Below are 12150 nucleotides of genomic sequence, written 5' to 3'. Positions count from 1 at the left end.
GGGGATAAGAAGTTTTATTAGTAAAACGTATTTCAGGATTATACCATTGAGGGGGCATCGTTAATAATCTTTTTAGATGGAACAGGCCCATATTTGTGATACACATTAGGAAACAAAATCACCAAAATAAGCATTTAACTATGCCTTTCTGATATACTACTGCATTCACAGAACAAATCTGCTTTTAAAATACAAAACCGACGTTGGCAAAAGAATATAAAAGTAAAAAATTGAAGGAATCTAGCAGGTAAATTGCTATGAAAGCAATACAAACTTTTCTTGTTAATCCACTCTTCGGATGTCTTAAACTATGAAAAGTTATCTAGATATATCGATTAGGTTGCTATTTCATAAATTCATACTACATAAATTCTATCTCAAAAAACAGTGCCTTCTTCAAGGCAATCTTTTTGTTTTTGTACGTCTGTCGTCAAAATCAAATTTTTCTGGTAGCTCGTTATTTTATAGTAATTAACTAATCTGAACTCCTAGCTGCAGTTTTGAGTCCCGCGTAAATATAAATGTATGGTTTTCATTTTTGCAAACTCTACTCTTTCATTCTGCGTCTTGATTTTTTGCGGAGAATAACATACGATGAACCATTACGTAATTTCACTATTTCCTGGTACTTCTTTTATGTCATCAGTCCAATGATGTCACTAGAATATTTTTTATGAAGGTCACTCGTAGAATTCTGGTTTTCGTTGGAGAGTCTTATAAGAAGATACAAGGTACATGGCTAACATCTGGTCTACAGAGCTCGAGTGCTGAGCCATTGTAACGCCGATTTTATTTTTAAGAATGACAAAGGAATAAATTATTTCATTGATTCCAAATATTTTCCTCCATAAATATGCACTTATTTGTCAACAGTTACTAAAATATCTTTATAAAAATATTCTTATATTTTCTAAAGCAAACAAATGCTGGGGGATTGACATCAATAAATCCGAAAATAATTATTTTTAATATATATCAGAATTAATGTTGTGCTTTCTCATTACCCTTTTTTATTCGGTCTGTGTCATTTAATCTGATTTTATTTTTATGTATCATTATACATTTATTTTGCACTCTAAATATATCATTGAATATCTCAAAAGCATGACAATATCTTGTTGTGACACCAACCTTCTGATGAGATGTTACGGGAATAGAGCACTTAGTTTTGCTTTACTTGATCTTGCGTCTGTGTATTGCTCTATAGTTGTAATTTGACTTTTGTAGTGTTAATATTTTGTCTGATTTTTTACTGCGTAGATTTTACTTAAGTGCTCTTTCGGAAAACATATAAATTTTGTTTTTGCATTTTAGTAAGTTTCTTATGTGCAAGATGATTATAATTAAAGTTCCAACTTTAAAATGTTGTATATTAATAACATCTTGTCAGAATGTCATGAAATTGAATTTGAATGTGTGTGAAGCAATAGGATTTCTTTGGAAAATGAAAATTAATTAATTCCAGATTGCACCGACAGAACTCTAAACTGCACAGCTCAAGGAAGTTATAATCAACTAGTTGTAAACTGTATAACTCGAGCAAGTACTAGTCAAGCACAGGAATGTTGTTAATTGCAGGGAAACAGTGGTTAGCTAGAAGAGAATGATGAACCAATTAACAATACATGACTTAATAATTCATAAAAATATCGCAAAAAAAGAAACAAGCACATACAATTAGTTCAGGGGTTTATTACTTATTTCAGAGGTTATTATTTAATTTAGAGATAGAAATGGGTTCAAATGTTTTCAAAATATCCCATGATCATCCACTCTTCCCTTTCACCGAGCAAGTAATTGCAAGACAAAAACTTCTCATTGTCACAGTTCATCAGGAACCAGCTCCTCAAAATGTCTAATTGATAGCATTGCAGGATATTTCGTAAAACTTTACAAGCCGTATTGGCAGACATGTCTAACGATCCGGCTGTGCCCTGTGTACTTCAGGTTTACATATAACTAACTACTTTTCTCTTTCATTAATGCCGAAGCCACATCTTCTACTGACGTTGAAGCAACTGCTTTCCTCCGTCTGCGAGGGCTTCGTGCCCAAAGCACCAACCACTTCGAATTTAATAATTATATTCTGCAGGCCATTTCCAGACATCTGACTAGATTTTAAACACTTTAACGTCCGGAACTCCATAAGAGCAGTTAACGCGCAGTCATCGTTCTAGCAAGAAGCTTCACGAACAGAGCTTGATTCTTCAGTGACAGAGTCATGATGAGTCAGATACAGAGTAAGTAATACGAACGTAATGAGCAGAGCGTGATGCGAATTAATTTTGCTCGCAACCTAGCAGCTAATTTTTCACTTTCGGTAAGCAAAGTCCTCGCCTCTTATGACTATAAAGCTGAATTTTAGTTAAATATTTGTTTTTCACTTTTTAAAGAAAACTTTATTGTTTATCTTTCATTCAGGTAATTTTAAAGAATTTTCCTGATTTTACAGCGATTTCAAATCGGAACTTAATTACGTGCGTATACAGCGGCCTGGCGATTTTACAAACACGAACGATCCCTGAAAAGTTTGTAAAATCGAGACTCTGTGAATGGGATTGGCATTGAAAATCGCATTCACTTTTTTTTAAGGTTTGGGGGAAACATCGATATTTTTACCATCCATGCATACATTTCACTAAGTTTTCATGTAGACCCTAAGAAGCTAATCTATCAAGCAAAAGAAGAACAAGAGTGATTTTAGAAATTCTTGATTATTTGGTCTCCCCCCACACACACACGTGCGAATACCTCCCATGCCTATAGGAATAACTTGTAAACTCAATTATTATTTAGGAAAAACGAGTTCGTTTCTTTCGGCTGCCATGATACATATAAGCTGCGTTGATAAAATTTCGATTATGGCAAAAATATTTTACTTTTTCCTTACTGACTTAAAATTTAGGTGTCGAAAGTTTTGAAAATTTCGTCATTCAATTTCGGAATTCTGCTTTTCGGAATTTTTTCTTTTGAAAAGGAATAATGAAAATCATGAAGACCATAAATTTGGAAAAATGGGTGAAGGTTTAATTTTAGTTATTTTTCCTGAACTACCTGGATAGTTCATAAAAATAAACAATTTTAAAAATTGCTCACACATAAAAACGCTAATACGATATATCTATATATCTTTATTTTATTTATGTATTGGAAACTAATTGAACATTGTTGCCTCAAAACATATTGATTTTAAAACTCATGCAGATTCGCGAGGAGAAAGGATTTCTTTTAGTTTTTGCTTGTTGAATTGAAGCATCTACTTCATTCTCCCACTGTATTTAATAACGTCACTCTTCCTTCTTCATAATTCTCAAAGTATGACATAAAACACATGTAAGATTTAGCTCTTGTGAATTATTTACATTTTTGGAAATATTTAAATAATATTAATGAGTATAAATAAAAGCAAATTGAAATAAAATATTAAGTAATTTGTATACAAATGAATTTATATTTATTGCAAGGATCTTCATGTTTCCTAATAAAATGACTTTATATCTTTGCAGGTCTTTTTCAAATTGCGGTGAAAATAAAAGTGCATTCAGAAATAACAGATTGGAGGCATAAATTTCTTCATTTTTTGCTTTCTTAAGCAAGTGATTCATGAAGTGATATCGTCGAAGGAAATATGAGGTGAAACGAAATAATACGTTATTTCCCCTCAAGGGAATTTTGCTGTGGTGTAGTTCATAAATAAACAAAATGGCACAAATATGAATGACTTGGAATTTAGGAGTGAGATATTTTTGCCTCAAGGATATTGAAATATGAATACAAGTTGGACATTTATTGGAGATTATATTTGTTTAAGTAAATCAAAAAGGCAACTGCAACGCCATAGCTATGATGCAGGTTAAGTTCACAGTTTCATGTGATATTTTTTTATTTAACTTGAAAGGTGGGTGCTGTTGTATATGCTTTTTCTTATGAATATTTTTATTTGTACTTGCAAACAAATTACTTTTAGTTTAAAAATTTGATATTAAGAAAATGATATAAGAATGTTTTGATAGTTTCCTTTGAAATTTTCTGTACAATGTATTGAAAATTACCTTTCGTCATAAATGCTGTAATGTACTTTATTGAAATGTAAATGAAAATGTATATAACTATATAATTTCTTTACGTTGTAGACTTAGGCTCATACTTTCACTATGCATGTTTAAGCTAGTTTTAGACTTATTATCTATGTCAGTTTTTTTTTTCATATGTTAGTATATGATCACAGAATATGATCATAGTCATGTAATATATATGAAACGATACGGATAAAAGTATTCTGTATTCTGTATAACGTAGAACTATGTAAAGAAACTATATGTACTCTAAGGAAGTCGACAATATTTATTTATTGCACCTTCTTTCAGTACTTGCCGTATCCTGGTAGAATAAAGTAGTCTCATATCCTGTAAAGCAGAAACAAAATCTAATCGATATAAGGATGGATCTCTTCTACGAGACTAATAAAGACTATCAATTTTTTCAAAGATGCATATTCATGTAATTTAAAAAATACTCGGAGAAAATAAACAATAAAGAAAAACTGGAGAATGTTCCAGCTAAATGACAGAAAACGAAACCATTGGCACTATTTCAGAAAATGGATGATACGGAGAAGACAGCCGCAAATGTTAGTTGGAAACAAGTAAGAGGAAAAAGTGTGACGCATTTCAGAAGAGGCGTGGGAGAATGTCAAAATGGTTTATTTTCAATTAAAATCTTACCTGCTTATTGGTTGAGATGTGCCTGCATCACAGCGTTATCTAAGATGGAATGATACAGATTAATTTAAAATGACGCATTTTAGATTGATACATTACAAATAGTTACTATTTTTAGTACAGAAAGAGGAAATACCCAAATTAAAATGAGCTGTTGCCAGTTGAAATCAGGATTGCTTTGCATATTTTTATCTTACATTTCAATGAGAATGTTATTATATTTATGATGCTAAAATGCAAATTATACATATGAACATTAATTACGTATTAAAATTTTGCAATTTGTTATTATTTAAAATGAATAATCTTTGAAGAAAATTTTCATATTTGTATTCTTCTTTGAAAAGGTTGAAAAAGCTTCCCTGAATAATCATAATCGCCATCTGAGGTTTCTGAAAATAAGAACGTTTTAAAATTAGACTGCATAATGAAAATATAACTCTAAAATTTGCATTTATTCTCAAAAATACAGTGCTTAATATTTATGTTCTATATTATTCTTAAACTTAGTAAAGAATTTCATGATTATGTTTCCCATATTATTTTACTCTTCCAATGCTTTTACTCTTTTTCTTTTTTTTTCTGTCGCTAAGTTTTTTTCTCTTTGAGAGGGATGGATTTGTAAGATAAAAATATGTCAAGCAAACTTCTCATTTAATTGGAAATACCACCCTTTATTCTTTATTTTAATTTTGTCATTCTCTCTTTTTAACCTAACATAGTAACTGTTTATAATACATCAATCCAAACTGCGTCCTTTGAAATTAATATTTAATTTTTAGACCAAAACCGTTTTGACACTCTTTTACGCTTCCTCTGAATTCGTCTCTCTTTTTCCACTTACTCCCAACTAACTGTCTTCTCTGTATCATCTATTGTCTGAAGATGTGCTAAGCTTCCGAAAATATGGTGTGCGTATTACTTCCATAATGATGTGGATCAGAATTTTTGTCTCAAGAATTGCTTTATCCGGTAATAAAATTATGTTGTATTAATTACTACAATTGTCTGCAAGTTCCATCGACTAAGCAATTACCATTCTCTATGCCAACACCATCTGCAACCATCAGCCGTGATTAAAGGGTATTTGCGTCCTCTCTTCCGCATTCCTAAATTACTACGCACACATGTAATATATATTATTTAATGTTTTATATATTGCAACGCACGTTTGAGTTGTTTTAACAAATGGTATGCATTTGGACATTCCCTGTGTTTATTAAACAAGAGAAAATAATTTTTAATCAAATAAAAAGTGGATTGTGTCACAAAACATTGGTATATATGGGCTCTGACAATTTTATATAGAGAACTATTATCGACATGAGCTCTTATGTCAAGGTCTCGAAACCTGGACATTTCCAATACGCGTTGAGTGTGCTTCCAATTACATCACGAAGGCATGCGGAAATAAGAGAAGAAATACCTTATATACTCCCCCTTTTAAAGAGCTACTGGCGATGTGGGGCTCACTCGTCAAACCATGGTAGTGAAGAATTATCATTCACCACCTCTTAGTTCAAGCACCACATGCAGAGTCATTAGGGTTGCAGAGACATTAGTTTTTTTTTTTTTTTTTTTTTTTTTCCGGCGGGGGGGGGGAAGCAGGCAAGATGAAAAATTAGCAGCGCCTTCGCAGGGAATCGAACTGCGGATATATGAAATAAGCGCCCAGCCTGCAGACCACCACACCATGAAGGCATGTCAAGAAGGCGGGAGAAATACTTTATATAATATTATATAATACCTTATATTATATTTTAAAGGCGGCTGGGGTTTTTAGGGAACCCAATCGCTAAATCCTGGGTGAGGAGAATAATCATCGAGCAGCCTTATAGTTCCGGCGCCACTGCAGAGCATTTTTTTTGGAAGCAGAAGAGATGAAAATTAGCAACGCCTTCGCCAGGAATCGAACCGCGGACCTTTCAATTACGCGCTGAGGGTGCAGACAACTACACCACGAAGGCTCACTAAGAAGGAGGGAGAAATGCCTTATATACCCCCTTTTTAAAGGGCGATTAGTGTTTTTAGGGGATCAAATAGCCAAATCCTGGGTGGGGAGAATCATCATCCACCACCCTTTTAGTTCGGGTGCCACTATAGAGACATTAGGATTTTTTTGAAGCAGGCAAGATGAAAAATTAGCAACGTCTTCGCCGGGAGTCGAACCGCGGACCTCTGTAATACACGCCCAGCGTGCAGACCACCATGCCACGAAGGCATGTCAAGTAGGCAGGAGAAATACCTTATAGGGTTTTGAAATAGGAGACGTGAAAAATGTGACGTGAAAAACCTGGATCTCTCGAATAGCGTCGATTATGTTTCTAATTACACCACGAAGGCATACGAAAGGAGGGAGGAAATACCTTATAAATCTTATAAATAAACTTATAAATTTATTGGTTGATTTAATGAAAGGAAATCATATAGGGAAAATCTACCAATGGATGAATGTTACGAAGAATATTGAAAAGAAAAAAGAATTTTCACATACGCAGAAAAACATGAAATTGCTTATGCAACTAACACGTTCAAACATGATTTAGATCCAGGTTTATTTACCAGTGTTCATTGGTCTTATCCTTTTGACGGGCAGAGGATAATTAAGTTTAAATCTATAACTATGTATTAAAAGACATGAGGAAATACCAAGGAAAATTAATCTAAGAAAACCTGTAACAGTTATTATGGACTACGCTTTTTATTGTTTTCGATGTAATAATTAGTCTCTATGTGGTTGTTCTTTTAAAACAATTTCCTTTTAAAAATACAATCTTCATTCCACATTTGATGCCTTATTTTGGCCACCAACAATTCAGGGAATGGAACCGATAGACACTGGCAGTTCATGCCAGAGAAAAGTTTGACAGCATATGACTTTAATTGTTTTCTCATGTGTTATGTGAATACGAAACTGTTTATCTTACTAATTCCTCGACGAAGTCCTTAAGGCAGAGTCATCGCGAATCTAGCCAAAAATCAGTTACCAACTAACCGCTTTTGATTTTGTGTACATCTGTGATACCATGTTGCTGTCCGATTTCAAACCTATTCTCACACTGTTTTCTAAATCTTCATCGATACCTTAGCTTGCAGCACCATCGCTTTACTTCAGAATATGCCCCCAAAACATTAAACTAATGTATACCATAGAAGTGCTTTCTGTGATCTATAATTGCAATTAGAATGAAAGACGAATAAATTTTCGTTAGAAGCTCCTCCAGGGCCAAAGGTGATGGATGGTTATTCATCTCCTTAGGTAGGCAGTTCTCATGTATTTAGCCAAAATTAGTTTAACAAATAAAGGAAATTAAAACAGGCATAAGCAAGAGACAGTATATAATGTAATCGCTCACACAAATGCTTGGTGGTGTCGTAATTAAATTACAATTTCTCCTGAATACTTTACTGCAACAGATTGTTGAAGAAATATATATATTAAAAGAAGCAGCGCCAGCCGTATGTATGAACTTGGCCTCTGTTTCCTCAACACTTGTCGCAGCTAGTAAAAGTAAATCGACAAAGGATTTAAGCGAATGACAATGTCCTCTTCGAATTTATCTTGGGGTGTTTTAAAGATTGTGTTGCAGCCATTTTAACATGCTTTTATTTTCAATATAAATTCGGTACCCAAGCATATTAAGATAATTTTGAATATATTTTCCTTGTTTCTAATGCAAAATTTCAGTTATGATCATATCAGTTCTGCATTCGTTCTGCTTGTAACTTCCTCTGTATGGCTTAAAGGCATTAGAGAAAAAAAGGTTTTTTTAGTTCCATTAATAATTGCATATAAATTCTTTATGCTTGACAAGCAGAACTTAAATTATTATTTCCTACGCTATGAATGGAATAAGTTTCTGTGAACAGCACAAGTGTTGCTTTAAAAGTTTCATTTGATATGTTTGCAACGCTTTGAATTTACAGCTTTCCTTTTATATAAAGCATAAATGTTCGTACATTTGAAGTTACATTGCCATGCGAAAGGAATTTTTGGCCAGTTGCTGTTTCCGTAACTAACATGCGTCATAGTATAACTAGTATGAGTATGTTTCTAACTAGTATGTGTCCAATAAAATGTTTCTAACTAGTAAGGGCCAAATAAAATGTTTCTTGCTCGGATGTGTATGCAGGCTAGAAATGTTACAAAAGCTGCTTTTATGTTTATTATAGTATAAATTAAAACCATCCATAGTACATCTGTTACACACTTTTAAAATAACATGCATAAACATTTATAGGCACTTTTTCTTATAAATTCTTCACATTACTTATCTTTACTCAATTTAATGTTATAGAGGTATGTCGCAAAATAAATAGTTTTATTGAAATATATGATTATTATATAACTAAAACATTATCTTACCTGTATTAGGCCAATTAATACTTATTGGAATGCTACTTTTAATAAACCTTATATCTATTTCTTTTGCGTAATTTAATTGCATGAAATTCATAAAAAAGGAATATTCGAAGCTCTTGGAATTTTTTTCCATATTTCTAGCTCTCAATGTAAATCGCATATGATTGGACATAAATGTTACTAATAATTTAATTCCCACAGTAATAGTGGTGATTATTGTTTCCAAATGTACATCACAAGATCAAATTAAAGCCCATAATTCATCACTTGATCAGCAGTGTTCCAGTTAACATCAATTTAAAGTGATTACGTTAACCTCACTTATTGGAAATTCACAGAGAGCTACTAAAATGGACAATAATCATTTAGTTTCACTGATGTTGAACCTGCGGAGCACGCTTTCCCAAAGACAGACCTCCAACTAGGTCATTATTGATTTGGGCTGAGCTGCATTACAGTCGTTAGATGGTAATGTAATACCACTACGCCTTCGTGAAGGTACTCGCTGCTTCGACAACATTAGAGATCTCGAAAAGGTTAAGTGCATTCTTTACCGCCATTATTGGCCTTAAATAGAAGATCTGGCAATGACTATAATTGTGGAAGTCTTGTTTTGGTAAATTTCGCTTATTATGATCGTCATTACAAAGCACAGATGCTCAGCGCTTAAAATCCCACAGCGAAAGAGGGCATGTATGTATTTTTATTAAAGGAATTAGGCATATATGAATACTTTAAGAACAGACTTTTTTCTGATAATAAACAATAGTGTTGTTATATTTTATCATGTGAATGTATGTCAGTTTGCTCACACATGTATTATGTATCTATGGATGTAAATGTGCATGCATCTGTGTGTATAAATATGTAAGTATTGTTAATTACAAATTCTTGAATTGAATTCATAGAAAGTAAATTGTTGGATAAAATAACAGTTTAACCCTCTAGATACATACACCGTGCCTAACTCTATAAATCTCCTTGTGGGTTTACGGAACTTCTGTGCTTCCCTAGAATTCAGAAGCTCTTTTCTCTATTAGGATGTATTTCGACTGCTGTTATATACTTTTATTACAACTTTAGAAATTTTTCAAATGTTCTCAAAATTTTGTTGAGATTTTAATTTAGGGAACAGAATATAGTTCTCAGGAGTTCCATTTAGTGAATTAAGAGGAATCAGTTATTATTATCACCAGATAAAACTTCAACTTAAACAAATTGCAATTAAGATAAAATAACATGCCGAGCAAGAATTAATTTAGAAGTCAAACAACAAAAATCAGCTTTATATTTGCAAATTTTCATACAACTAATTCATCGAAACTAACCCTGTGAAAATTTGCAAATATAGCACAGACTTTTGTTGTTTGACTTCTAAATTAAAATTGCAGATAGTAGACGATAGTTTAAGGTAAGTTGATAAAAGGGCTACTGAAAGTGGGTTAAGAATATTTATTATTATTGATCTAATTCATATGTACATGTTAACATTAATAATCATCTTAAGATTGCGTTCCTCTCAAAGTATATCAAATTAATGCCACAAGAATCTTGATGTAACCCGTATTTAGTTTAGAACATGTTCTCTTAAATGCTTGCTAAACGTAATATATCGTATTGCCCGCAGCACCAAAACACGACGTAAATATTCCTTTGTAGGTAAAGCAGCTGTTATCCATTTGAAAGCAGGTTAATGCTTTCTATTAATCATCGTCATCACAATTATCATTTTGGATCTGCGATCTATGGCTTACTTTCATTTCTGAAACTTTACAGATGTACTATACTTTTAATGTAGCTATCTACCTATCTATGTCTATATTTACATTTATCTATGTCTATATCTATATTTATCTATGTATGTCTATAACTACTTATCTATATTTATCTATATTTATCTATATATATCTATATATCTATATGTAACTACCCATATCTATTTATCTCTCTCTATATTTAAAGAAACCTAATACTAGGCTAAAAAGTAAAAAACAAAAATGTTAACCAGTCCTGCGCTATAGCTACAGGATTGAAGTAAAATAAGCTTAAAGCTAAAGTTAACAAGAGCAAAACAAATATATTTTTAATCAAATTGTCATTTAAACAACACTGAAAAATTGGGTGGTCGCCGATTATGCTAACCTAAACTTTCAATACCAAGAAAACAAAAAAAAAAAAAAAAATTCATAGAGATTTTTATAAATAATAAAATCTAATCTAAGCCCTAAACAGCTAAAAACTGAAAAACCTGTTTGAAACAAAAATTGAAAAACTCAAACTTACTGAATTCTTAAAACAACCGTCTTAATGTAAACTTGCTGAATTCTTAAGGCGACCAAACTGTGTTCCTTGCAGAAGAAAGTTGAATTCAAGGCTACTCTGGAGAAACTAAAGATTTATAGTTCTTGGAAAAAGTATGCGATAAGGTTCAAAGTGTCCAATAGCAGAACTAAGTATATTAACGAGTGTTTGAAATGTCCTATCCTGTTAAACTTTGTGTGTGGGTGTGCCAAACTTATCAAAGTATTGGGTGCAATCTGTAAAATTAATACCGAAGAGGAGGGTGATCGCCGACTCCAAAATGGCGGCTTAAGAAACTTCTAAAAGATGATGTCCTCTGTAAAATCTTAAGACGCGAAAGCAGAACTGGCTTAAATTTGAGGAAAAGAAAAAGTATAGGTTATAAAAGATAAAAGTCTTCACATAATCGGGGTACAAGTACTTTGAAAGTAGAAGCCTCATTTGTTTAGTAACAGCAAGATTTGCCAGATTAAATTTACAAAATAGTAGAAAGATAGTATAAATAATAACTCAAAATATAAGGAACAAGATCTTTGTACATATATGCAGTACATTTCTGATCGTAGTCATCCAACTATTACTTCCGATTAAGCTGTAAGTAATAATGATTATTTCACTTTAGGTGAAAATTAAAAAAAAAAAAAAAAAAAAAAAAAAAAAAAGGTAGGTAATACCAGCTTTATTTAAAGATACGGAAATTTTGAATAGAGGTGTTTTATTGTCTCAAAGAATTTTGACTAAGTTAGTGATTTCGTCTTGTAAGTA

The 12150-nt window shown here is 32.3% G+C and overlaps 1 protein-coding gene across 2 annotated transcripts in view; it reads left to right on the top strand.

The window, feature by feature from the left end:
* Nucleotides 1–12150, top strand: part of LOC118193449 (leucine-rich repeat, immunoglobulin-like domain and transmembrane domain-containing protein 2) — a 237145-nt gene that overhangs the window by 112257 nt on the left and 112738 nt on the right. The window contains exon 2 of one of the 2 annotated variants that reach the window (XM_085808371.1): nucleotides 3507–3898. The exons of the other annotated variant lie outside the window; for it this stretch is intronic. The gene's annotated coding sequence lies outside the window, so the exon portion shown is untranslated. The remainder of the gene's footprint in view (nucleotides 1–3506; nucleotides 3899–12150) is intronic. 2 annotated transcript variants of the gene reach the window in all.

The sequence above is a fragment of the Stegodyphus dumicola genome, chromosome X1, assembly GCF_044657685.1.
Source record: "Stegodyphus dumicola isolate Sdum_Otavi_A_Nest chromosome X1, ASM4465768v1".
NCBI classification, from domain to species: Eukaryota; Metazoa; Arthropoda; class Arachnida; order Araneae; family Eresidae; genus Stegodyphus; species Stegodyphus dumicola.
Note: the sequence above shows the minus strand (reverse complement) of the source record. Positions and strands in the feature narration are given on the sequence as shown.